This window comes from Aotus nancymaae, unplaced genomic scaffold, assembly GCF_030222135.1.
Source record: "Aotus nancymaae isolate 86718 unplaced genomic scaffold, 86718_ANA_hifiasm-v0.15.2.pri h1tg000036l, whole genome shotgun sequence".
NCBI classification, from domain to species: domain Eukaryota; kingdom Metazoa; phylum Chordata; class Mammalia; order Primates; family Aotidae; genus Aotus; species Aotus nancymaae.
In genome coordinates, this window is record NW_026988450.1 from 31,893,670 (window position 1) to 31,921,008 (window position 27,339).

General features: G+C 33.4%; 1 long non-coding RNA gene across 3 annotated transcripts in view; it reads left to right on the forward strand.

The window, feature by feature from the left end:
- LOC105732647 (uncharacterized) overlaps positions 1 to 27,339 on the forward strand; it is a 597,345-nt gene that overhangs the window by 264,620 nt on the left and 305,386 nt on the right. For all 3 annotated transcript variants that reach the window (XR_010345499.1, XR_001111031.2, XR_010345500.1), the window contains exon 3: positions 3,694 to 3,780. This is a non-coding gene — a long non-coding RNA (uncharacterized LOC105732647). The remainder of the gene's footprint in view (positions 1 to 3,693; positions 3,781 to 27,339) is intronic.

The following is a 27,339-nucleotide window of genomic DNA, read 5'->3' on the forward strand; positions in this document are numbered from 1 at the left end:
CAAGCATAAACTGTGTATCCTTGAATATCATATAATATTAGTCAAGCTATTTTGAGCAATTTGTGACTAGCATTTTTCTATTTTTTGAGATGAAATCTTGTTCTGTCTCCCAGGCTGGAGCACAGTGGCACCCTCTGGGCTCACTTCAACCTCCGCCTCCAGGTTTCAAACAATTCTGGTGCTTCAGCCTCCCTAGTAACTGGAATTACAGGCAGATGCCACCATGCCTGGCTAATTTTTGTATTTTAAATAGAGATGATGTTTGGCCATGCTGGCCAGGCTGGTCTTGAACTCCAGACTTCAGGAGATCCACCAGCCTTGGCCTCCCAAAGTGCTGGGATTACAGGCATGAGCCACCATGCCTGACCCAACATGCCTGTCCATATTTTTGATCTCTTCATATACAAATATACTCTTGGTAATCCCAACTGTCTTAGTTTTCTCAGGGCACAATACCAAACCACCATACATTGGTGGCTTATAAACAACAGAAATGTAATTTTTACAGTTACGGAGGCTGCGAAGTTCTAGATCAAGATGCTGGCAGATCCAGTGTTTAATGAGGCCTGCTTCCTGATTCACAGATGGCACCTTTTAGCTATGTCCTAACATGGTGGAAGGGGCAAGGTAGCTCTCAGAGTGTCTTCTATAAGGGCCTCACTCTTATTCATGAGGGCTCTCTCAGGGGCTATTTACCTGCCAAAGATGCCACTTCTTAATATCATCACAATAGTAATTGTGATGATATTCACATTCATAAAATTCATTTAACGAATGAATTTTGGGAGGATACAAGCATTCAGGCTATAGCACCAATGGCTTATTTTACTTTATATAGTTAATGTTTTTGTTAGTAATGACAGTGCATAAATACATGCACATGAACATATTAGCAACAATAAATCAGGCATTTCCTCAAGAAGTCAAATCTTGCATGTTACATTTAAAAAAATACATTGTCTTTATTATTTGTTATATCATAAGAAAGTGTCATTTAACTCATGCAGTATACAAACAGCAGTAAAAGAATGATTCATAAATCAGAATCATTCCCAGAAATGACTGTTATAATTCTTCAACAATCAAGAGTCAAACATATAGATCTGTCAAACAAAATGCTAAAGCAGAGTTTCAAATTGTGAGACAGTATCCTTAGAAAGCCATTATAATGACGTAGCTTTTTAAAATTAGTTTTTAAAGGACTTAGACTATTTAGTTCAATTATTTTCCCCTACCTATAAAAGAAAGCTCTATTAGATTTGCTTTTATAACTTTTATACTTTATATTTTACAAAAGAGATGTACATTGACTGCAGAATACTTGAAAATAGGCATAAGAAAATGAAAAAATGAACTAAAGTCTCCTTCTTCTTCTTTTTCCTCTTTCTCTTCTTCTTCTTTTTTTGAGATGGAGTTTCACTCTTCTTGCCCAGACTGGAGTGCAATGGAGCAATCTTGGCTCACTGAAATCTCTGCCTCTCAGGTTCAAGTGATTCTCCCAACTCAGCCTCTCAAGTAGCTGGGATTACAGGTGTATGCCACCACACCTGGCTAATTGTGTATTTTTAGTAGAGATGGGGTTTCTCCATGTTGGTCAGGTTGGTTTCAAACTCTGGACCTCAGGTGATCCACCTGCCTAGACCTCCCAAAGTGCTGGGATTACAGGTGTGAGCCACCATTCCCGGCCTGAACTAAAGTCTCCTATAAGTCCACTGCCTGAAAAGAGACCCTCTCAGAATTAGGAATATATAATCTCATTCTATGAAAAGAGCGAGAAAGAGAACACATTTTTTATGTAGAATTTTTATTTTTTATGGGCACATATGCTGTGTGGCTATATTATAATTTATCTGTAAAATACTATATTTATTATTAAATAGCTGTTTTCAATGTTTTACTATTATCAACAGTGCTTCAGTGAATATTCCCGTTGCTAACACTTAGACTATATTTGTAATTATTTCTGTACAGATCACAAAGCAAAACATTTTAAAAAGTTGTTGATACATTTTGATACATATGCCAATTACATCAATTAATACATATTTCAAAATTGCTTCCTCAGCAAACTACATTTTCAGCAAAAATAAAAAAGACTCTCCTTTTTCACAAACACTTCCCAAAGTTTGATATTAGTATTAAAATTATATTTAAAGATTTTTAACTAGCATTGATTTAAATAAACAAGAGGTTAAATATTTACATGTTTATTAATTATATTTAATATTTCAAATTTTCTAATTTTGTCCTTTATGCATCATGATCCATTTGCTAGTGGGTGTTAATCTAGTCTTTATAGCTTTATGTAAAGTCTTTGATTATGAGTTATTGGTTTTTCATCCATTATACTTTATGCTACTTTCTCGAGCCAATTATTTAGCTATTTACTTTTCAAATTATGTAAACTATTTCATAATCTAAGACAAAATATATACATATACACACAAAATTATTTTTCTCTCCCTTTTGGTAACTTTTCTTCTTGCTGTAAAGATTCTCATCTAATTATGCAATTTCCTTTTATGTTTTAAAAAATATTTTCAAGTTCACATCAACATTGCTGATTGAGCTACAATTTATTTTTGTGTTAGTATTATGTGGAGATTGAAATTTTTATTTTTATTGACTAATCCACCTTTTTGTAATAGAAAATGTTGGATTTGTCCAAAATTGTAAATATTCCAAGGTCTATTTTTGAAGTTTTTAATTTGCTCCATAGATGCATACACAAGGTCACAGAGGCCTTTCTATACCCCCTTTCTTAACATTGTACTTTCTTTTATATTTAAACAGGTAAAATATTAATAAGAGTCTTTTAACCTTGTTTTACTACTGGCTAAGGGCACAGTTGTATCAATGAGTGCTTACATTGGAATAAAGAAAATTAAACATTCAGATGATTATCAGAGAATAAGCTTGAAAAGTTAGACTAATTGGCTCTGCGTTTCCATTCAGTCTCATAATCACAGACAAATTATTTACTTAAAAAAATTCAAATCAGTACCAGCATTTCCCCACCTTGCTGTTACTCTGCCTCCCACTCTCTTTTTCATTGCTCTCACGAGACTTTCTCATTTGTGGGCCCCAAAGATTAGCTCTGAAAAGCTGTATTGCCTCAGTGTCTTCTTTTGTCACTTTTGACACTGATTGACCCTATCTGACTCAAGGAGGTAATAATACACTGCTTTAGTCTTATTCTTTTCATTGCTTTCTCTGTGACAAAAGAAAGATTATTACCTTTTTGATAAAAGTTTGAACTAGTGTCTGTGTGGGCAAAATACAAAACTAGAGAGAAATGGCTCAACGTACTTTCAGGATTTTCCTTTTTCTAAGAGGTTATGTGCTTAAATACATGAATTGTACTTTCTCATTATGCTCATCACGGTTATTGCATCTACAGAGTTGTGTATGTATGAATTTCCAGGAAATTTTATCTGGGAAATAGGAATAAATCTGATAAAAAAGGAACTGGTGCTTTAAAACACTAATGGACTCAATTAAATGAAGTTTCCATGTTAAATAGCATAAATTTTAGTTATGTTTTCTACCTATGAAATTGTTAGTGCCATAGTGTTAGCAGTACTTATCTTGTAAATGCTTATTGCAAAATATACTAGGACAATTAAGTATGACTTTAAAATAATGAATCACCTATTTGATACTTGATTCTGATGTTCTCTTTCTATTGATCAGGTGCCAAAATTAAGAGAGGATTCAAAGTGAAAGAAACTTGGGGAGTAAAAGTTGAATGGGAGAACACAGCAGAAAACCACTACCATGGTAGGTTCAGTGAAGTTCAGTCTGTCTTCCTTTCTTTCTAGATTGCTTCCTTTCTCCTATCTGACATTCTTTTGCACTCCTCCTAATTCTGGTTCTTGAATCCATTTTGCCCCAAGCTTTAGAAAACCCTGCGTAACATGTGGGTTTTCTTCTCCAGCTAATTCTCAGAGTCTGTGTTGCTGCTAGCCAGACCTTTGCATTTGCCAATGACTCAGTTGACTTTCTGAACTCTAGCTTATTGGTGACTGAGTGCTTTCCTCTAATCCTCCCCCTTGTAGCAGTCTGCAGCATTTATTGTTCCCTTCGTGTCCACGTGTAGTCAGTGTTTAGCTCCCACTTACAAGTGTTTAGGCATATGGCTGCTAGCTGCAAATGACATTATTTCCTCCTTTTTATGGTGCATAGTATTCCTTGGTGTACATGTATCACATTTTCTTTATCCAATCCACGTCTGATGAACACCTAGGCTGATTCCATGTTTGCTATTGTGTGAATAGCACTGAGATGAACATATGGGTGTATGTGTCTTTTGGCACAATGATTTATTTTTCTTTTGGTATATACACAGTAGTGGGATTGCTGGGATAAATGGTAACTGTTTTAAGTTCTTTGAGAAATATCCAAACTGCTTTCCACAGTGGCTAAACTAATTGATGTTCCCAGATAAAATGTATAAGCATTCCTTTTTCTCTGTTGCCTTGCCAGGCTCTGTTGTTTTTTGATTTTTTAATACTAGTTATTCTGACTAGTGTGAAATGGTATCTCATTGCAGTTTTGTTTTGCATTTCTCTGATGATTAGTGATGATAAGCATTTTTTCATGTTTGTTAGCTGCATGTATGATTTCTGCATGTATGAGAAGTGTCTGTTCATGTCCTTTGCTTATTTTTTATTTTTTAATTTTTGCTTCTTGATGTGTCTATATTCCTTATAGATTCTAGGTATTAGACATTTGTTAGATGCATGGTTTGCAAATATTTTCTCCTGTTCTGTAGGTCGTCTACTTATTCTATTGACAGTTTATTTTGCTGTGCAGAAATTATTTAGTTTAATGAAGTACCACTTGACAGTTTTTGTTTTTGTTCCAATTGCTTTTGGGGACTTAGCCATAAATTCTGTGCCAAGGCTAATGTTGAGAAGGGAATGTCCTAGATTTTCTTTTAGAATTATTATAGTTTGAGGTCTTACATTTAAATCTTTAATTTAATGGTTTTAAGGTGTGTGCCTTTATTTCTGGGTTCTCTCTTCTGTTGCATTCATCTGTGTGTCCGTTTTTGTACCAGCACCATGCTGTTTTGGTTACTGTAGTCTTACTGTATAGTTTGAGATTCGATAATGTGATGCTTCTAGGTTGGTTCTTTTGCTTAGGATTGTTTTGACTATTTGGGTTCTTTTTGGTTCCTTATGAAGCTTAGATTATATTTTTCTAATTCTGTAAAAAATGATGGTGGTAGTTTGATAGGAACAGTGTTGAATCTGTAAATTGCTTTGGACAGTATGGTCATTTTAATAATATTGATTCTTTTAATCCATGAGCAGGAATGTTTTTCCATTTTTTAGTATCATCTCTGATTTCTTTCAGCCGTAGTTTATAGTTCTTGTAAAGGTCTTTCACCTCTTTGGTTAGCAGTATTCCTAGGTATTTCATTGTGTGTGTGTGTGTGTGTGTGTGTGTGTGTGTGTGTGTGTGTCTATTGTAAATGGTATTGTGATTTTAATTTGACTCTCAGCTTGAAAGTTATTGCTGCATAGAAATGCTACTAATTCTTGTACATGATTTTACATCTTGAAACTTTGCTGAAGTTATCAATTTTTTTTCTTTGTCTTAAAAAAATAGAGCCCAACAATCCTTTTCAGAATTATTTTGTATATAATTGAAATTCTTTTGATATTTTTAACTAAGCTAGTCTAAGAGTATTAGCAATGGAAGAAATATAAACTATTCCCATTCACACACAAAAATGAATATATTAGATTTCGGGAGAAAAACTGATGGCTATGCCTAATACCTAGAAATTATATTGAAAAATAAAATAATCTGCAGTTTGTCTGGGAAAAAAGGGAAGAAACCATGCTAAAGAAAGCTATTTCTGTCATCTAAATTAAAGACTATGTGTTAAAAATTTTAAAACCTGAAAATTTAATAACATTCAATTTTTATCAAAAAAGTTTATAGATTAATCCTTAATTTACTTCTCATTTTTTTCTCTAGAACATTTTTTTCAGCGATTTAGAATATCTGTATATTAATTTCATTTATTTCTAACATGCCTTGTATCACAAAGTATATAATTGTATTGACTAAATGTCATATCTCATTAGTTACACGTTTTGATTTTTTTCCTCTATTAGATACCATACTAGCTACATTTTGACTAAATATTTAATCTATTTTCTTTTTTTAATGCAAAGTCTTTTTTAGCAATGATTTTTTAATATTATGAAGTTCAAGATTATAATATAGTAATTTTCTTCACCTAAAACATGAATCATTGTACTTTCATCAACAGGGAACATGAGTTAAAATACATGTCAATAGTAGCTCCAATGCAAAGAAAATGTTTTTTGCATGCAATATGTGAAAATGTATCTGTATCTATATGTGTATTTGTATCAATCTCTCATTCCAGATATTTTACCATTTTACTTTTTTTACAGAGCACTTATAACTTCCTAACACATTATGCACTTTACTTATTTATCATATTTATTTTTATTTACTGCTTTTCCTGCTATGAAAATGTCCTTATGTGAGCAGGGATCTTTACATATATAAACTTTTATATCTCTTTCTGTATATACATGCCACTCTGATGGCTTCTGGAGTTAGTTTTGCATTTTGGGGGATTCAAGGCAAAATTAAGGAAATTATTTAAACAATTAAACCTCCCTTTCAACCCAATTTATATTCATTTGATTATCAAACAATGATAGAAATATTAAGAATTGTATAATATTAGAACAACTAAGAATGAGAGAGCAGATAAGAGAGAAAACTTTGTGTGAATTGATACAAAAGACGATTCATAATCAGCAACGAATTAGGGAAATCATATAGATTAATCAAATTTGAAAATTTTGATTAATGGAAAGCAGAGAAATCAAGATTATCTCATCTTATAATACGGGTTTAAGAAAAAAGAATGATTTCAAAGGGTATAATGTATTAGCCGTATTCAACATGACTATACCATAATATTCATATTCTCACTATATCCAACATTTGTATGTACTAACTTCATTTAAATAATTTTAAAATGGGACCTAAAGAAGCTTCCTTTTCAAGAAATCACTCTTTATAATGACATACTTTCTAAGTTCGAAGGCAATAATATGAAAATGAGAGAAAAAATAAGTACTTTATAGACAATGTTTGATATGAAAGAAAATTTGCACTGGACAAGTTAAACAGTCAAGGAAGACTGTTCAAGATTACTGCAATGCGTGAGAGAAACTGAACTCAACTCCACTGAAACAGAGGGCAGGAAAGTTTTCAAGTAGTGGAATGAGCCAGTGGAAAAGTACTAGATGATATTGGAGAGGAGATTAGTCAATTTGACTATGCCATCTCTATTTGCTACTCTGCATTTGTCTATCCAACTTAGACTCTTACACCCCCACAGAGACTGGGAGATGAGGATGCTGTTGTCCTTGATGATTATATATTTGAAAGTGTTGTCTCTCAGTTCCTTCAGAAAGACATTATTGGACTGTAAAAGTAGTAAGCAGCTAGAGGAAGATTTATATTTTAGAGGGGCAGAGAAAGAAATTACAATTGCAACTTTTCTAAAGCAAATGCTCTAAGAAAAGAAAGGCCAGGGACATATATTTAGGAAAATTATCTAAAATTTAGTCAAGCTGAGGGAAGCATTTAGTCTGTCTCGGTCAGACGTATGATACTGCGGCTAGGATCCCAGGTACTTGTCACCACAATTATGTCTGTCTCTCCTTTTCTTTCTTTTCTTTTAACAGCAAATATTTGCAATTCAGAGAAAACCATTCCTTTGTTGTGGCCTGTTCAACAGATGAAAAGCTAAATATGTAACCCCAATGCAGGAATTATATTCAAGGACATTTTAATTTTTCATAGTGTTCAGTGTTACACATTAGAAATACAGCCTGGACATGCCTGGTTAGAATCCTCAAAAACAAAAATCTTAAAAGGATTCCTTAATGCCATATATTACCAACATAGGAAACTCCATTATTTATGATAGAAATTCAAAGTACATACGTGTGTGTGTATGTGTCTGTATGTATATATGTGTATGTATATATACATTCATAATTATATACACATGATTATATGTTTATACATATTCACAATTATATGTTAAAAATATATATAATTATATATAGTAGATATAATTTGTTAGGCATCAACGTTCTATTTGCTAACTCAAAATAATTTGGAAATGTTATAATAGCCAACACAGGGACTATATCCAAGCTTTTTTTTTACCTGGTATTCCGAGCTGGATTTTAGTAATAACTCTTGCCATATCCAGTTCAATTGGACGAAAACAAGCAAATATATAATAAAAGTGTGCAATATAGTACATGACAAAGTAAGAAAATAAGTTATATCTTCCTATGTAATTGTATATATATATATATATAAATATCTACCTATCTATGTAATTATATGCTATTCATTAAAAATACATAATTATAGATACATATGATGTTTTCTGTTAAATAGTTACATTATTTAAGGAGAAAGGTATGTACTTATAATTTCCAATTATTAACATTTTGTTTGCCTTTTGTAAGTAACTTGCAAATATTATATAATCAAATAGGTATCAACTATGAAAATAATCAGATTTTAATTAAAAGTTTGTCTAGTTATCGAAAGAAACATATGCATATTTTATTTCCTACTTTTGCTTCGGTTGTTCAGAAATTCAGGTAGTTCAATTTAATGTTTAATTATTACTCTTAGGAGTTGATATATTTGCTTGTTTTGCATCACTGATTCTAAACAGTCAAGGAAAGGCAAGCCTCCCTTGGAAGGTCTTAGAGTCTCTGTGTTCATGAAATTTGTCATCAAATTATTGTATGAGTAAAAAGCTTAAGAAACCCTTTATTTCTGTTTCATTATCTAAAAATTTAACAGCCTTGTTATGACTTATTGATTTATTTTCAGAAGATCAATTTATGTTATATGTTCTTTACTTCAGTAATATATACTTTCCCTTGAAATGTTCAACTTAATATAAAAATACATAATTTTAAAAGTAGAGCATGATTTAGCTCAAGAAATATTTATTGAACATTGTAACATATGTGATGTAGGCAAAAATATAAATGAACGGATTTTTCCTCTGGTGAATCGTGGTGGGGAGATAAATATTTGAAGGAATCATTTCAGTACAGTGTTGTACATAACAAGTAGTATCTACAGAGATGTTAAAGCTAGTGGACTCTGGGTTCAGACCAACTGAATTTGAATTCTCAGCTTTGTAACTGACTAGTTGTGGTCTTTGGCAAGTGAATTAACCTTTCTGTATTTCTATTTCATTAAGCATAAAGGGATAAAGATATGAACAACTTTGTATGGTTGTTGTCTGGATTACATAATTAATTCATGTAACTTGCTTAACCTAGAGATAGAATTATATTGCTAACCAAATATAATTTATCACTATGACTGGTAGAGCCTGGTTTGATGAGGAGGGTTAGGGATGATTTCCTGAAAAACTTTCTTTCAGAGATGATTTTGGCTCTCAGAGGCTAAATAATAATTCTCTCAAAGGAAGGGGTTATAGAGAAGTCCAGGAATGGAAAGGGACCAGCAGTTGATGAAGACAATTGGATGTGATGTTATAATCTGGAAATGTCTTCAGTTTTATGTGACTGAATGGTGAAGTGTAAGGTGGGGAGTGGAAAGCAGGCACTGGAGAGAGACGCAGGGAGTTGATCATGAAGAAACTAGTATTGTTTCTTAAAGAAGGTTTAGCTTTATCTTTTAAGTGATAAATTTAAATTAACTTTTTTTTAAAAGGAGATAAATCTGTGAGATTTGATTTTGCATAGATCTCTTTGGGGGCAATAGTTTGAGAGAGATAAAATGAGAAACAAAAAACAGATTAGGAGTCCACTGAAAATAGCACTTGATAATATAGAATAAGTTGTCCTATAGTCAAAAGTGTTAATTTAAAGGGCTACTATTTTTGAAATAGTAATACTAATTTTTTTACTTATTTTATGATTTAAAATTTCAATAAGAAAAAAGTAGCTGCAGGGGAACTAATTCTCATGGAAATACCATAAATGAGAGAAGAAAATTGACATTGTTGACTTATAGTATTCCTCAGAAAAAATGGTTGCTTGCACATTACATAATCATTACAATGATTGCTGTATATTTTTTGTAAGAAGTTTATAACATTCTATAGGGTAATTATACACATAGAGATCAATTTAATAACATGATTTTCCCTGTTTCCTAGCTGTAATAACAGTAGTAGTAACAGTAGTAATAGAGGTCTTATTTTACAACTTATTTGTTTAGAAAAATTGGGTTACCTTTGAATTAAAATAATAACATTTAAAAACCTCTAGGTTCCTGTCTGTCCGTTTGAGTAAGTTATTACATCAATAATTAACTTTCTATGTCTACATCTTCCCATGCACATTGATAGGTATAACATTATTGTTTTTATGTTTGAAATGTAAAGATGCTGTTATTCAATAGGAAATATTGGTGTGCTTTCTTTCCTGTATAATCAATGATCTTTATTAAAGTCATAATGCATATGTAAACCGGGAGATTTAGAATAAAATACGCAACAAGTCCAGATACTTCCATAAAGTACGTACTAAGTTCACAACTCTTTTACAGACACCTCCTACTGTAATGTGGAGGTAGGTAGAAATGCCTTTCTGAGGTAGAAAGAGCAGTGTTTTCGTATTTGAGGAGACTGTGACATGGGCTAGTTAAATGACTTGCCCAAAGCTGTGAGACGTTGAAGCATCCCTGAAATTTATTTCCAGGCTTTTCACTTTGCATGTGTTGATTTTATTTGTAGAATTTCTCTATGTCCTGAGAACAGCATAGGAAACATAATTTGAAGTGTAGCTCTGACTCATACATAATTGAATTTACACACTATTACTGAGAATGATAAAAAATGGTACTTTGGGCAATTTGAGAATTTACTCTGAGTCAAGGGAGTTTATCGACCCGTGCCCTGAGTTAGAGCAAAGCAACAGAAAAAAACTTCAAAAAACACAGTGTCCTGGCATGACATATGTTTAATTTCTTGGGTACATTGTTTAATATCTTAAATTGTCCCTTAAAGCAATCTATCTAGTGAATTTCAGTAACAATTATCTGAAAAGTTAAGATTAAATAATGAATATGCACAAAAGGCTAAGTATACAGCTTGGAAAATTAAGCTATTAATACACATTTGGCCTTTTCTATTTATTAGTCAAAGTATAGATTTTTGGCTTCTTGATAGATGCTAGGCGAAGTGCTTGACTTTTGGCAGGTTTGTATTTCATTATAAAAGCGTGGCCAAGGGCCAGTAGGGGGCAGCAGAGTACCAGTCCCTAATTCAGAAACCTGGGAGCTACCTCCTGAAAGATACTCAGAGCAGGTGAAACAAATTCCTAGCCTTTTTGCCCGAGGTACAAACTGGTTGGGAAAAGGATAGAAGAGCTAAAACTATCAAAGATGTGCTTACACAACTACACGTTAAGGTTTGAAAAAGTAGACATCTAAACTGAAGACTGCAAAGCCAACTTAAAATAAAAAGCAGTGTTGGTTAAGCCATGTCCTGCTGCAAAGTAAGGTCATAAAGAATAGTTGATAAGAGGCAGGAATAAATCTGAAATGGGTATGATAAGGTTGTTGGTTCTTGGACACAAGATTCCTGTGGCATTGCGAGAAGAGCCTACGCCTGCTTCTTAAACAGGGCTCCACCATCCCTACTGAGGACAGGCTATTGCCTTGTTCAATGTGTTGTCCAAGTTTCTCATGTCAAACTCCCTTGTGCGGTGCTTCACGTCTGGAGTGGACCTTGCACTTACTAAAGCATTATCAATAAAATTATGTGAGAAATTGAGAGACATTTTGGGGAGGCACAAATTCCCAGATCAGTTTTTAAGACATTGCCCTCCCAATGCATGAAGTGCTAGAGATTTTACTCCCTAGGAGGGAATCTATTGTTATAACTATTTTAATTTATGTTGCTTCCTTCTTGTTTTCTCAAAATAAATTGTTGTTGATTGACATGTTGGAGTACTCTAGAGTCTAGAGTAATACATACAAGGGGTCGGAATGGGGCAACACTAAGGGTCTTGACTTAAGCAATGATAAGAAAGCCTGAAAGGTATTTGAGAGACAATGGGGAAGGTGTGAGGTTCTAGGAGTTAGGTTTAGAGTGGGATCAGTTTCCCTGACTCCATTAAATCAAAGTGCTTTATGTCTTTCAGCTCTCTTGATTTAGCAAGACCAAACAGGTCATAGAATAAAAATTAGGTAAAAATATAATATCAGAACTCAGCCTCTGCCACATCATGATGCTTACACTCTAGAGCAACATCCTCCTCTGGAAATTGAGGAATCTTAGCTTCAATTCTATTATTTGCTAATTTGACTCTATTAGATAAAATTATGGGCAATTATAGTTATTTTTCTTATTGTGATCGCATTTAACTACCTCCAGAAATACATAAGCAAAAAAGGTAGACAAACTTTTCTATCAAGGATCATATGTGTGTTCAAATTGAGCTGAGAAAAGCTAACATTTAGCAAAATTTTCTGTTGCCTTAAATTCTTTCCAGTATATGAGATACTGAATTTATTTTTCTTAATAGAAAAACAATTTAGAAACTCACGCCAGTTAGAATGGCGATCATTAAAAAATCTGGAGACAACAGATGCTGGAGAGGATGTGGAGAAATAGGAACACTTTTACAATGTTGGTGGGAGTGTAAATTAGTTCAACCATTGTGGAAGACAGTGTGGTGATTCCTCAAGGACCTAGAAATAGAAATTCCATTTGACCCAGCAATCCCATTATGGGTATATATCCAAAGGATTATAAATCGTTCTACTATAAGGACACATGCACACGAATGTTCATTGCAGCACAGTTTACAATAGCAAAGACCTGGAACCAACCCAAATGTCCATCGATGATAGACTGGACAGGAAAAATGTGGCACATATACCATGGAATATTATGCAGCCATCAAAAACGATGAGTTCGTGTCCTTTGTAGGGACACGGACAAACCTGGAAACCATCATTCTCAGCAGACTAACACAAGAACACAAAATCAAACATCGCATGTTCTCACTCATAGATGGGTATTGAACAATGGGAACACATGGACACAGGGAGAGGAGCACTATACAATGGGGTCTGTTGCGGGGGAGTGGGGGGGACAGCAGGGGGTGGGGAGTTGGGGAGAGATAGCATGGAGAGAAATACCAGATATAGGTGAAGGGGAGGAAGGCAGCAAATCACACTGCCACGTATGCACCTATGCAACAACCTTGCATGTTTTTCACATGTACCCCAAAACCTAAAATGCAATAAAAAAAATTTCTAAGAAAAATAGAAAAAATATTATAGAAAAAATATTTTGAATGACTGCTCTCTTAAACATCCTCTCAGGTCAAACTCGGTGACTTGTTACTTGAGCATAACCCATGCCTCAGGTTTTTATCTCCAGGAAAGTGTTCATCATAGATTTCAAGCCATTCCACTCCTAAAGTGATGATGACTTGTCACTTGCTCCCATCATACTGCAACCACTTCTAAGGTGCTCCTGCTCTTGGTGTCGTGGGTTCAATTGTGTTCTCCCAAATTTCCTATGTTGAAGTCCTAACTCCCAGTACTTCAGAATATGACCTTAATTGATATGGGGTTGTTTCAGAGATAATTAATTAGAGTGAGAGCATTAGAGTGAACCCTAATCCAATATGACTGGTGTTTTTTTAAAATAGAGATACTTGAATACAGAGACAGATACCAATACAGGCAGAATGACATGAAATTTGGAGTTACGCTGTTACAAGCCAAGGAACTAACTACCCGAAGCTAGGAGGGAGGACTGAACAGACCTTTCCCTGCACAATCAAAGAAAGAATGGCCCTTTACTGTTAGATTTCTGGCCTCTAGGACTGTGAGACAATACTTTTGTGTTACTTAAGCTGCTCAGGTGTGGGAATTTGCATAAAAGCCCTAGAAAACTGATTCAAGAGGAAAACCAATATCTCTGGTGAACACTCTATTGGTAGTTAATGTGGTTTATTTATCGAGACAACATTTTTTGCAGGGCTGTCTCCTTTAAGAAATTTTTCCTTGATCACTGAAATGACACCAAAAATATAACTTTTCCACTGTGTATGATTTAATTACCATTTTTATCTTCTCATCACTGAGATAGTATTCCATCCTATCAATATTCCTTTTAAGGTTGAGTTCAGAAGTTTTAATAATACCTTTCTACATTTATAATAATTATAAACAATTTAAGAAAATGTATAGATCAAAAGGAGTGATGTGAAGACTGAATGAAGCAATGTGTCATCACTCTACTGATATAATTATGGCACAGTGTCATATAAGCATTTATGGACAGCCAATTTTGCTCAACTGTTCTGGGAGGTTAGGCCCAATGACACTATGAAATTGACTGAAAGTTTGTGTAATTGTTTTCTGCACTTCTATATTGATTACTTTATCAACCTGATGACTTCTGATTTATCACCAAAGTTACAAGACAAGTGAAAAACAGTTGAATATCTTTAAGATAGCTTTAAGAATTATAATTGCAAAAAATAAAAATATGCAAGAAAATAAGATCTAAAAAGTCAATAAAGACAGTTAGCTCCAGTTTTAGGAGTATATGGTTATTCATATGGTGAATTCAGATACTGAACTGTGAAAGTGTAACTCTTAATTTGTGAAATTTAACATCCCACCTGAAAAGTATGGACTATTAATACTCAACAAATCAAATATGAGAAAGGGCTCAGTGCATCTCTCTTGGGAGGAGGAGGAATCACTCTAGGTACATTAAGTATGTCTGTCTGTGGTCCCAACAACTTCTTTTGGCTACATAAGAAGATTGCCAATTTACTGAGATGGCAATCAACCCATCTGAGATGATTAAAATGTTTACATATTGTATAAATATCTTTCCAATATAGAAAGGTTAGAATGTAAAATAGAAATGACAACATGAATCAAACCTAAGATATTCACACTTTGGTGTTAAGGTTAGAAGTAATACAAGTAATTGGCATTTTAAATGTTGGTAATGTTTAAGATAATTTTACGTATTAGATTATCTGGGATTATATTAAATTAAAATTTAAAATTTAAAGTGCACAGTTCATTTTAGACTTGTAATTTCACATGAAAATGTAATTTGACCAACACTCTAAACTATATTGTGATAATCAAAAGAATTTCAGTAACTATATTTGTAACTTCAATCTACTAAATTCTCAAAAGTTATTTTTAAGCACTGAGGAAGGTTTTGCTTAAGTCATGCATTTGAAGAGCATTAAAAAAGTAGAATTATGAAAATTTTACATAGATTTAAATATAAATTATAATTGGATTATAAATAAAACTTCTGAAGGTGGTTTAGTCTATTTTGAATTAAACAAAAAGATTATTGTCTTTTTTATTAGATTAATAAATTAAATAACATCATTTGGACGTTGTGACCATAGAGAAAGTGATGTTTCTGAAATTTTTCTTTAACATTTTGAATATTAATTTTAAACATAAGAAACTGTAAATATTGCTCTCTAAAAATAAAACCACCATGAACATTATGAAATCCATTTTGACACTATACTATAGCCAAAGTTTTATAATGAAACAAGTAGTTGAAACCTAATACTCCAGGCTTTTAGTTCTCACCTTCATAGTCCTATCAAACAATGAAAAACCATGTCTGATGCTGTTGTCAGGCTCTGTCAGCTTCTTCCTGGGAAAAACTTTTGAATATCAAAACACACTCAGTTCCAGCACCTTATTTTTAGGAGCTCTTACATATCTTGTTTTTTTTGACTCTAAATGGGGGAACTATTGCAGTTTGAAAAGTTGTACATTAGGGCTTTATTGCCCTGTAGCAAGATCTCTATTCTTTATGTTCTCTAAAGTATGGTTTTGAAGGAATATTAAACAGCTTTCTGAAGTGACATTGTCAACCTTGCAAGGTTATTTTTTCTCCTGGGATAAGAAATAAATTATTTTACTGTTTAGTATATTGTGTGTCAAATAGACACTTGACACTCCTACTCACAGAACCACAAGAGGTCTGTGGCATCAATGTAAATTAGGATTTTTACAGAACAGTGAGTTCAGCCATTTTTCTGTTGGCTGTGGTTCTTAAACTACTAAAGATGCCACTTAATGGAGTTTAGAAAATAATCTGCTCTGGAAAGCAGAAACTGGACCCCTTCCTGACACCTTACACTAAAATTAACTCCAGATGGATTAAAGACTTAAACATAAGACCTAACACCATAAAAACCCCAGAAGAAAACCTAGGCAAAACCATTCAAGACATAGGCATAGGCAAGGACTTCATGACTAAAACACCAAAAGCGTTGGCAACAAAAGCCAAGATAGACATATGGAACCTAATTAAACTCCAGAGCTTCTGCAGAGCAAAAGAAATAATCATTAGAGTGAACCAACAACCAACAGAATGGGAAAATTTTTTTTGCAATCTACCCATCTGACAAAGGGCTAATATCCAGAATCTACAAAGAACTAAAATAGATTTACAAGAAAAAAACAAACCCATTCAAAAGTGAGTGAAGGACATGAACAGACACTTTTCCAAAGAAGACATATATGAGGCCAACAAACATATGAAAAAATGCTCATCATCACTGGTCATTAGGTCATTAGAGAAATGCAAATCAAAACTACATTGAGATACCATCTCACGCCAGTTAGAATGGTGATCATTAAAAAATCTGGAGACAGCAGATGCTGGAGAGGATGTGGAGAAATAGAAACACTTTTACACTGTTGGTGGGGGTAAAAATTAGTTCAACTGTTGTGGAAGACAGTATGGCAATTCCTCAAGAACCTAAAAATAGAAATTTCATTTGACCCAGCAATCCTGTTACTGGGTATATACCCAAAAGATTACAAATCATTCTATTATAAAGACATATGCACACGTATGTTAATTGCAGCACAGTTTACAATAGCAAAGACCTGGAACCAACCCAAATGCCCACCGATGATAGACTGGACAAGGAAAATGTGGCACATATACACCATGGAATACTATGTAGCCATATAAAATGATGAGTTTGTGTCCTTTGTAGGGACGTGGATGAATCTGGAAACTATCATTCTCAGCAAACCTACACAAGAACAGAAAATCAAATGCTGCATGTTCTCACTCATAGGCAGGTGTTGAACAATGAGAACACATGGATACAGGGAGGGGTGCATCACACACTGGGGTCTGTTGCAGGGGTTAGGGGAGGGACAGTGGGGGTGGGAAGGTTGGGGAGGGATAACATGGGGAGAAATGCCAGATATAGGTGATGGAGGGATGGAGGCAGCAAACCATATTGCCATGTATGTACCTAAACAACAATCCTGCATTATCTGCACAGGTACCCCAGAACCTAAAGCACAATAATAATAAAAATAAATAAAATAAAGACATTTTGAAGCATATAAAAAATAATCTTCTCTGAAATTATGTTATATTCCTATTTCTTGAATTAACTAATTCCATGGCTGAGGGTAAGCTATTTTATTGGAAACATTTGCTTTCTTTATCTGTAATATGCATCAATTAGACGAAGAATCAACATGGTTTCTTTGAGCACAACTTTTTATTACTCTTGAAACTCAGAGCTGTTTATATACCCATTTTAACTCACTGTAGCTAGTTTCAAAATTCAAGACATGCATCATATATTTAATATTGGGTTTGCTTGCGCTCTCTGTTTAGTTTCATTTGCATTTAGCTTTCCTATTCCTACTAACTAATTGTGACTCATCTCTGGAAAGAGGAAAACCAACATAAAGAGCTTCTGTTTTGTCTGTGGAATAAAAAATCCTCGGGGCCAAGATTGGACAGTTGACTCTGGTTCATAGATATGTTTTTCAGCAAATTAATTAATTAGCCTCAACGTATCTTCAAAGAGGATAAAATTATAATAATCACAATGCATTTATCCAGGTTACTGAGGGAAATTTCTTTTCTTCTACTTTGTGTTTGCCTAAGGATTTCACAAATGCTGCTTAGTTGAAGATAAAGAACTACAGCAATGGGGCTTTTATAATCAAACTCATTATTGCATAGTGTGACAAGAAAAGCATCTTTTAGTTTTATGTTTTTATTCTTCTCAGTGAATTGTGTGTTTCTTTGTCTTCAACTTTTCAGTGTAGTACCTGATACAAGATACTCCATAAGCATTGGACAAATGAATAAATATGTCACCATTTCTATTTATTAAGTGTTATAACATAGAAAAGTATGCCAAAACATATTGTTTAAACCAGCAATCAAGATTTATTATCATGGATAGATTTTGTGGATCATAAATTTGGACTTGGCTTAGCTTGGTTGTTCTGGCTCAGATTCTCTGATGAGATTATAGTCAGGATGCCTGAATCTCTCCATAGGACTATTTATGTGTGCTCATGTCACAGAAGCTGGCTTCCCCTAGAGCAAATGATTCCAAAGAGATCAAGGCATAATTTATACTATCTTTTATAATCTAACCTTGAAAGTCACATACCAGAATTTCACAGTATAGTGTAGGTTAAGTAGGTCAGTCATCTTAAATATCGAAGAGCACCACATAAGGACATGAATATCAGGATAAAAGGATTATGAGGACCATCTTGGAGGCTGGCTTAAACATATTTGTAGACACTTTATATGTTACGAATATTTTCATGTTTATTACATCACTTTCTCATCTAATTTGAATCATCTATATTATATATGAGGCAACTGTAGCCCAAAGAAAAGTAGTTTATTATCATTCTTAGGGGTCAAGAAGTACATACTTAATAATCTATGGAAATACACACTGAGCTGAAGAATGATATTAACAAATATTTAACTTTTTCCAACTGTTTTCCAAGCACTTTGCCATAAAATCCTATGCATATCCAGATGAGGTACAGAATATGAAGCATCTTTATCAATGTGAGATTTGCTTGGCTAAAGTCTTAGCTCTCATAGGAATGAAACAAACTCAGTTAACATCAGTAAATCCCCTTAGCTTAAGTGCAAGAAGTCAATCATAGAAAAATCACAAAGCGTAAAGTAACCCATAAAATAACACTGTAGTCTGATCTCTTAGGAAAAATAAGCAGTGGAAGGTAAAAGATGCTTTCAGAAAGCATGTGCAACCTCTCCTAGCAAAGCAAAAACCAAAAAAAACAAATTGCAGTATATGTTTATGCTAGAATGGCTATTACCTTAAGAAAATTCAAAGCAATTTTCAATGAGAAATCAGGTCATCACATCCAAAGTAAGAACAGTCGCTAAACTGATGTTAACCTTACTGATAAATAAAGTAGAGAAGGAGACCATATTCTGAACACTTAATAAAATCACACAATGAAAAATTATATTTACTATAATTTTGGCTTTTTTTAAAGGCTTTGTTTCACCTAGATTTCTTTTTTTTTTTTTTGACTTTTTTTTTGGGAACAAGAATACATAATATGTCTCCTTCTGCTTGGGAATGGAACAGCTTCTTAAGCATTGTAGGATATTAACTAATGGCCACTGTGCTACTGTATTTCAAACATTGAAATGACAGCTGTCTTAATTTACTAGGATAGCATACCTAAGGGAAAACACAGTATTTAAATAACGTTGTTTAAAGAAAAGTTAGAATTCTCCTAGTCCAATGCTCTACCTGAACAGAAAGACAAACATCCTATTGCTACCCAGGCCATGCACTGGGATTTGACAGCCTTTTTTAGTTTCTCACTCTGATGTTTGATAGGCTTTCTGTCATAAAGTTCTGTGTTCAGTGGCTTTAAGTTTCAAGGTACTCAAGTCATCCTAAGCTCTTTTCAATCTTTTGTTTACTTTCTAGTGATCAATCCACATATATTTTATCCTTCACTCTAAGTGATTCATTGTTCAATTAACATTTCTTGGCTTCTATAAATTATTTGTCAATTAAGTTCAGTGTAGGGTGATTGTTTTAACCCATGACAGCTTTCTCCCATCTGCATTGCTGCAGAGCCTTTCTGCCTGAGAAGCTCTGCTGTTCTTGATATCATAGGTATTCCACATGCACTTTTTCTACAATTAAAGAAACTGCTCTTGAGGTCAGAGGAAAGGATAAACACTCATTTAAGTTTAAAAGATTTTACACTTATTCAAGGGTGGTATATGGCCATTAGCACAGCATCTGCAGTTCTTCTGACACATATTACCATAGGACTCCCTGTCTGTAAGGCAGAATATGAACATTTTCTTACCATCATCATCATCATCATCATCACAAGATCATGGCTGTACTTACTGTTGATCGTTTTTGCATCTTACAAGTTTGATAGAATTGCAGAATATCAACATTGTCCTTTTATGAAGTGACCAATTCAAGATTGAAGGAAGGGGATAAAACCTGGCAGAAGTCTTTCAGTGTCTCAGCATTATATGCATGTGCATGTACCAAATAGAACCTGAACCAGGAAAAGTCCAAATAGTTGTTAGGATTAGCAAAAGGAAGTCCATCTTCTTGCCAGAGAGTGTGGGGTAATGAGGGAGGGAATTCAGAGACAAGGATACCAAATTTGTTACTGTCTGGTTCAGTGCTTTTCACTTTTTTATGAGTGTAAAAATCACTTGGGAATCTTGTTAAACTACAGATTCTCTTCAATACTTCTGAGTTAAGGGCTGAGAGTCAGAATTTCCTAGAAGTTCCTAGGTTATATTGACATTGGTTCACACTTTTGAGTATCAAGAACTCAGTTAACTCTAACTTTGAAGAAATTTCTTGTCCTTTTTGAGTTTCTTTTTTCACACAAAATAAAATGGCTGGACTCAATGGTGTACAAAGAACTTCTTCTTACAATGTTTTGATTTGTGTAACCCCTCAAGACCTCTACTAAAGGCACAGCAAGCTATATATATCCTTTGGTGATTTTTATTTGTTTAAATTTAGTTAAGAACATAAGTTGGTCCCATGCCTTTTGATGCCCCAGATAAAGTTTGAACCACAGTTAAGGAAATTCTTGGAATTTATGATATGTTTTCTTTTCAAAATGAAATTATAAACCATAACTTCCTATTACAAAGACATACTAAGACAATTATTGAATAACTATACAGAAAATGCTTTGTAAATATAGTCTTTATTTTTAAGAATGTGTTACTTATGTGTGAATGCATATATATAATTTAAAACTACATATATACTCATATATATATGTTTGAACATGCATAAGTATTTTGCTTTTTGTTATTTTAAATGTCATCTTATGAAAAGTTTTGCAAACATGAAAATGCAAAATGAACCTATATAACAATCACCCAAATAAAAACATTCACAAATTTATTAATTTTGCTTTGTTTACTTCCTGTTCCTTTGCTATTTTTTGGGGGGGGTTATATCACTTTAAATAAATGCCATTTGTCATATAATTTATGAATTTTATTTTAATTTATGTATTATTACATTATAATCTTTTCACAATGATTGCTCTTTTAAGACTGCGTTCCATTTGTGTGAATAATTATGTAAACAGCATTGCATAAAAGTGGTGGGCTTGTAAATGTTTACCAGCTGACTCTGAAACAAAGCAAAACAAAACAAAACCCATTTGTTTGTTACAGTTACCAATTTCTGTGGTGTAAATACTCCCATCACTATCAATTTGACATCACTAAACGTGAATTTGAAAAGAGATGCTAACAACAGTTCCCCTGAGCCAGTACAAGCTGGCTTCAGCACAGCACTGTATCAGACTGCTTATTTAATTACATAGTTCTGACATAGCAATGTATATTTCCCTCTGTAACTCAAATATTAAAGTCCTGGGTCATTCTGAATGTTGAATGAGTATTTTACTTCTGTAAATATTTTAATTTATTATCAGCAAGTTAACAAAGTGTTTCTGTCAAGTGCCTGCATGGGAGGAGTAGAATATGTTGAGTAATGATTTCTTAATTACATTAAACAATGCCATATATTTCTGCATGGCATCTTGTACCAGTAGACACTCAATAAAAAGTTAGTTCAATGAGAAAAATGATATATTACAAAATGTAAATGAAGCTATAATTATGCAAAAATATATGTTCTTGCTCACATATAAGGCCAGAGAATTGAGTATTTTATTTAACATTTTAAAACTATATAGGTGATTTATATTCAAAACTTAAAATGCCTGGGGCTGTTCTGTTTTCCAGCATGTGAGTCATCTAAAATAAGGAGATGGAAATTCAGGGTGTATGATGTTAAATAATGCATGAGTGATATAATTTTATTGTGTATCTCATTAGTAAAATGCTACAGGAAACGATTTTTTTTAAAGAAAGCTTTTTTTTCTTAGGCATTATTTTTCAACATCATCATATTTAAAGAGTCAATTTTCAGACAACCTGATGGGAAATCACATGAAGTTATAATGCAGTACAGACAGTTGCTATTCTGTAGATCAAAAGGAAAATCATGAATCTCATTTCTGATTCAAGCTTTAGTCTCTTTCTCTCTCTTTATTTCCCTTCCTTTTAATCTTCTGCAATAAACAATTTTAGATCTCTTCCAACTAATAAAAAATATATATTACCACCTTTTGAATTCAGAGTTACTAGAAGAGTTTTATTAGCTGTTGAACTATACAGCATTTTGGTAAGGAACTGGTTATATAAATATCCATCTTTTTATCTCTTGGCTTCCACCTATAATAAATGATCTCCATCACCTTATCCTACAGGCAACCATTTATTTGTAAACAAATATGTGATCTGGTACAGATGCAGCAGAGTGTCCTAAGCAGCTAATATAGCAAGTTGGTTGCATTTTAAAGGCTGCAATTTTGTGCTTAACACTTGGCATTGTAACCATGGCATCTGCAGGGAGATGCTGTATCGAGAAGCATCAAACAAAAGGATTATTTCTTGGGTATGTTATACACAGTCTAAAACTCTAAAGAGGACAAATTTTCAGAGCAAGTAAGAAGATTGTGTATAATAAAAACATGTACCTCATTTAAAAATATTGTTTAGAGAATTTTTATTTGAAGCTCTTATGAGAAAAATAGTTATTAGCAAGCTAGTATACCCTTTATATGATCATTGGCTGTTATAGTTTCTCTTTAAATAAAAATATATTAGCTGAATTTCCTCATGTCTTTATATTCAGAAAAGAGGTGCCCCAAAGACTAACTGAATTGTATTTTATCAGTTTGTAAATTATGATATGCATATGCACACATACATGTAGATGCAAACATATAAATGTAAATTTTTTGAAATAATCTTAACTTTTTCAGATTTCAAAGCATTTGAAAAAAGCTAGTGTATTAATTAGACTCTGTGTTGGATATTTATTTTTATTTTTTGCTTCTTAGCACATATGTCCCCTTTCTAACAACTTTCCAATTGACCTTTAGGAATGTTTTCTACTCATATTATAGAGGTTTGGCAGGGTAATTAATCTAGCTGCTTTACCTAGAGGGGTCCTTACAAACTCCTTCAGCCAAATATTCCATATCAATTGCCCTGTCTTTTCCAAAATTCAACTAGGCCAAACAGTAAGATGACTTAATCTTAAGCGATAAGACTATCTCTCAGGTTATGAACATTATCTCTTATACAAAATTGAAACATAGACCAAATTTTGCTTGTTCATTCATTGGTATCCTGTCTCAGTTTTCCTGGCTTAAAGCTTGAGGCTTAATTTTTACAGTAATTAAAAGACCCCTCTATGAACTTAACTAAACCAGATGCAATCTGTTCAGGAGGGAATTTTAACTACTTCCTTCGGGAGGAAAAGAATAATAATTTCAAAAGCTGCCTTGTGATTTAAAGAAATACCCATCAGTTCTTCTCTCTTTTTTTTTTTTTTTTTTTTTTTTGGCTCTCTTTTATATTGCTCATGGGTATTATAATAGAAGAGAAAAGATGGAGAATTTCTATCTGGATCACAGGTCTCTGACATTACCATCTGAGGATCCTATCTGTCTGGAGACTGTTTATGAAATGAGACACCCAGGAGTTATTCCAGGATGCTTTGAAACTCTATTGGGTCGGAGGCTGGGGCTGTGATAGCTGAGCCTAACCAGTCTTAATGTCAATAGATTGTTGCCTGACATATTCTATTAGACATAATTCTCTGAGACGTCTGTAAGAACCACATGATTCTTAAAAAAAAAAAAAAAGCAAATCTTGTTTAAGAGTATTTATATTATTATAGATAATACTTTTGATTTTTCTTTGGTTCAGTTTTATAAATAAAGTGAATGAAAGTCCTGTATTCTAAGCTATTCTTGATTCAAACCAAGGGCAAGGAATATTCTTGTTTCACCTTGTATAAGTTGCTTAACATGGGCCTTATTTTCCTTACCTGTAATAAAACCCAGGCTAATTATCCATATAACAATACATTTGGCCCATGAGTTTAAAGTACTTTGTGTTTTCTAGTTAAAATGAAATATGTGGTATGATTAAACAAGAATATAATAATTATTAATCATGTTTTATAATTTAATTATGCAATGTATATGATTAGTCATTATAATTTAAAGGATATAATAAGCAAGTAGAATAAACCTAGTTACAGTTATATATTCCAATAACTATATTGGAAGAAAAACTGTATTGCAAGTATAGTGGAACATTGGGTATAGGTTAAAAGATATATATTAAAATTACTTGTAAGTATCCTGGAAAATATATTAAATACTACTGAATATGCCTCTAGTGCAATTAGTTTCAGAGTTTTATATGTAAAAGGCAGTCATTTCCTTCCCCTTGTAGCAAGCAAGGAAGCTTTCTCTTTTCTCTATCTTCTTTTTCCAACTGAGTGTATATTTTTGAGTGTTCTGCATGTTTTTATTCAAGTCTTCTAAAAAGGGAACAGGAAGAGATCTGAGGCTTTTGGAAGGACAGACAGGGTCAACTCTCCTGGTAAAATCTTTAATGCTAGTCCTCATTTGAGCAAGCCATTTAAATATAGGCAATTTACATCATACTAGCATCCACTCTTTAACTGCCTGATTTCTGGTTGAGTTTATCCGCATAATGTCAAAAAAAATGTTAGAATTTTTAAAAATTTATTTTAGCAAAACAGAAATAGTCAATGAGAGGATGTGATCCAATATTCCCTGTGGTCCTTGCTGGTTGGTACTGAAAGAGATAATTATTAAGTTTTTTCTCTGCCATGGCACATAAGGGAAAGGATATCAGCTCATTCATTTACTAATTTATTCATTTAGCAATTATATGGGTTGTGGTCATGCTTCATATAAACATCCAGTGGTTGAAATCTACAATTAAGAAATCTCCACAGAGCTATCAGCAATGCCTTTCCTGGTAGGAATATAAGTTCCCAGTATTCCAAAGTGAATCTTGTGATATAATTGTTGATCTTGTTTTCAGTAGAGTTCACTAAATATATATATATATATATATATATATATAATCCTGAACCGAATTTGCTGAATTGATTTTACCAAGAATGTTTTTAAGCCTATTCCAGGAAATTAACTGACATTTAAACATCTTTCAATAGAAAAAAATGTTCCAGATTCCAGACAAAGGACTCAGAGTTAAACTTTGTAATGCAACTTAGCTGTAATTTAGGGTCTGGCCCTTCTAAGAAATAGACTACAGAGATCATCATTATGGCAGGAGTAATACAAATAATGGAAGTTACATTTTGTTGCTTCACTATCCTGAAATCTGTAACCCAAATTAAGAGTAGTAGTTGATGAAAATCACTGAACCAAAAACAACAACAAAACATTTGAAAAGCAAGTGTCATTTGTAATGACTTTAAGGAATTACTCTTCATCCCATGCTTGTAAATAACTCCTGGCAACATCATTAAGAATTAAGCATGTCTCTGGAGAAGGGCTTAAGCAATCTGAGGTGACAGAACATAGCTGGATCTGCTATTATGAATTATGCTGAATCATAGTCAGGATGTGCAGCAGAGCTGAGAATGCTGGGTAAAAATTGCAGACAATGCATCTATCTGGAGGTATTAGCATGGCTCCTTGGAGAGGTGGTCATGTGCAGTGAGACGGGGAGAAGGGGAAATAGGAACTGAAAAAAGAGATGAAACAAGAGCAGAGTTGGCTGCACATCAAGAGGCAGTTGCACAGGGCTACAGAGAATGTATTGATCTCTTCACCTATTTCTGTTCATTTTTCCTTCAGGATGGTCTTTGAGTAAAACTGTATGAAACCATTCTTTTTGTTTGATAGGGACCAGTATGGTTACAATCCACTTGTGACCTCATATATATCTAAGGAATTCAAAATTGTGCATGCACTCATTAGGCTTAGGTCAAGCTGGAGGGATACTTCTAAAGATGAATGTATGAGAATTGCTAAGTTAGTGCTATAAAGCTTACCTGCTACAGAAGCCCAGAGCAAATTGCCATCCAAACAAGATGAACTTTGCAAGCAGTGCTTAAATTGAGCGTTCAAGAAAGGATATTATTTAGACTATAGAGGACAATAGGCTATTCCAATGATATGACACTGAGTTAAGCTCTGAGGTGTAATATGTAGATTGAATTTAGGAGATAATAAGGCCATCATTTTGATGTACCAGAAAAATTCCTCTGGACAAGAAACTAGTATTCCTTTTTTGGCTATATTTTTTAATGTTTAGTTTCCTCAAATTTCTCCTTCCTCCCAGTTACAATGGCTTATCCTCTGCAATCTGAAAAGTGGACTTGCAAGTAAATAAATTTTAATTTATTATTAGTTCATTAATCATTAATTTATTCAACTGTAATGTGTGAGGGAAAGTTTTATGCATCAGTTTGGCTACAATATAAACCCTAGTTGTTTATTCAAACACTAATCTTGGTGTTACTGTGAAGGTATTTTGAAGATTTGATTAGAGTATATAATCAGTTTACTGTAACTAAGATTGTCCAGATAACTGGGGAAGGCTTAATAAATCCATTGAAAGCCCTAAAAAGCAGAACTGTGGCTTCCCAGAAGAAATTCTATCTCTGGATAGCAGCCTCAGATTATGCCTGAAGGTTTCAGCCTACCTTTCCTGATGGCTGATTTCAGACTTTAGATTTGCCTAACCTGCTCATAAATCACATTAACCAATTTTTTGCAATAAATCTTTATATGCATATGGATATATACATCATATTGGTTCTGTTTTTCCTTGTGGGACCCTGACTGATACAGAATGTCTTAACAAATAGATTTTTGGAGTGTTTGAAAAAACTTTAATTTTTTAGTTGGAAGACAGTATGTGAAAATTGAAGTTTTTTCTTTTTTTTTTAAAGGCTGGATCTACTGAGAGTGCATAGGGTAGATGGCAGGAGGAATGTGTTAAATTCCCTCTGTTGGCAGGAAATATGCCCAAGA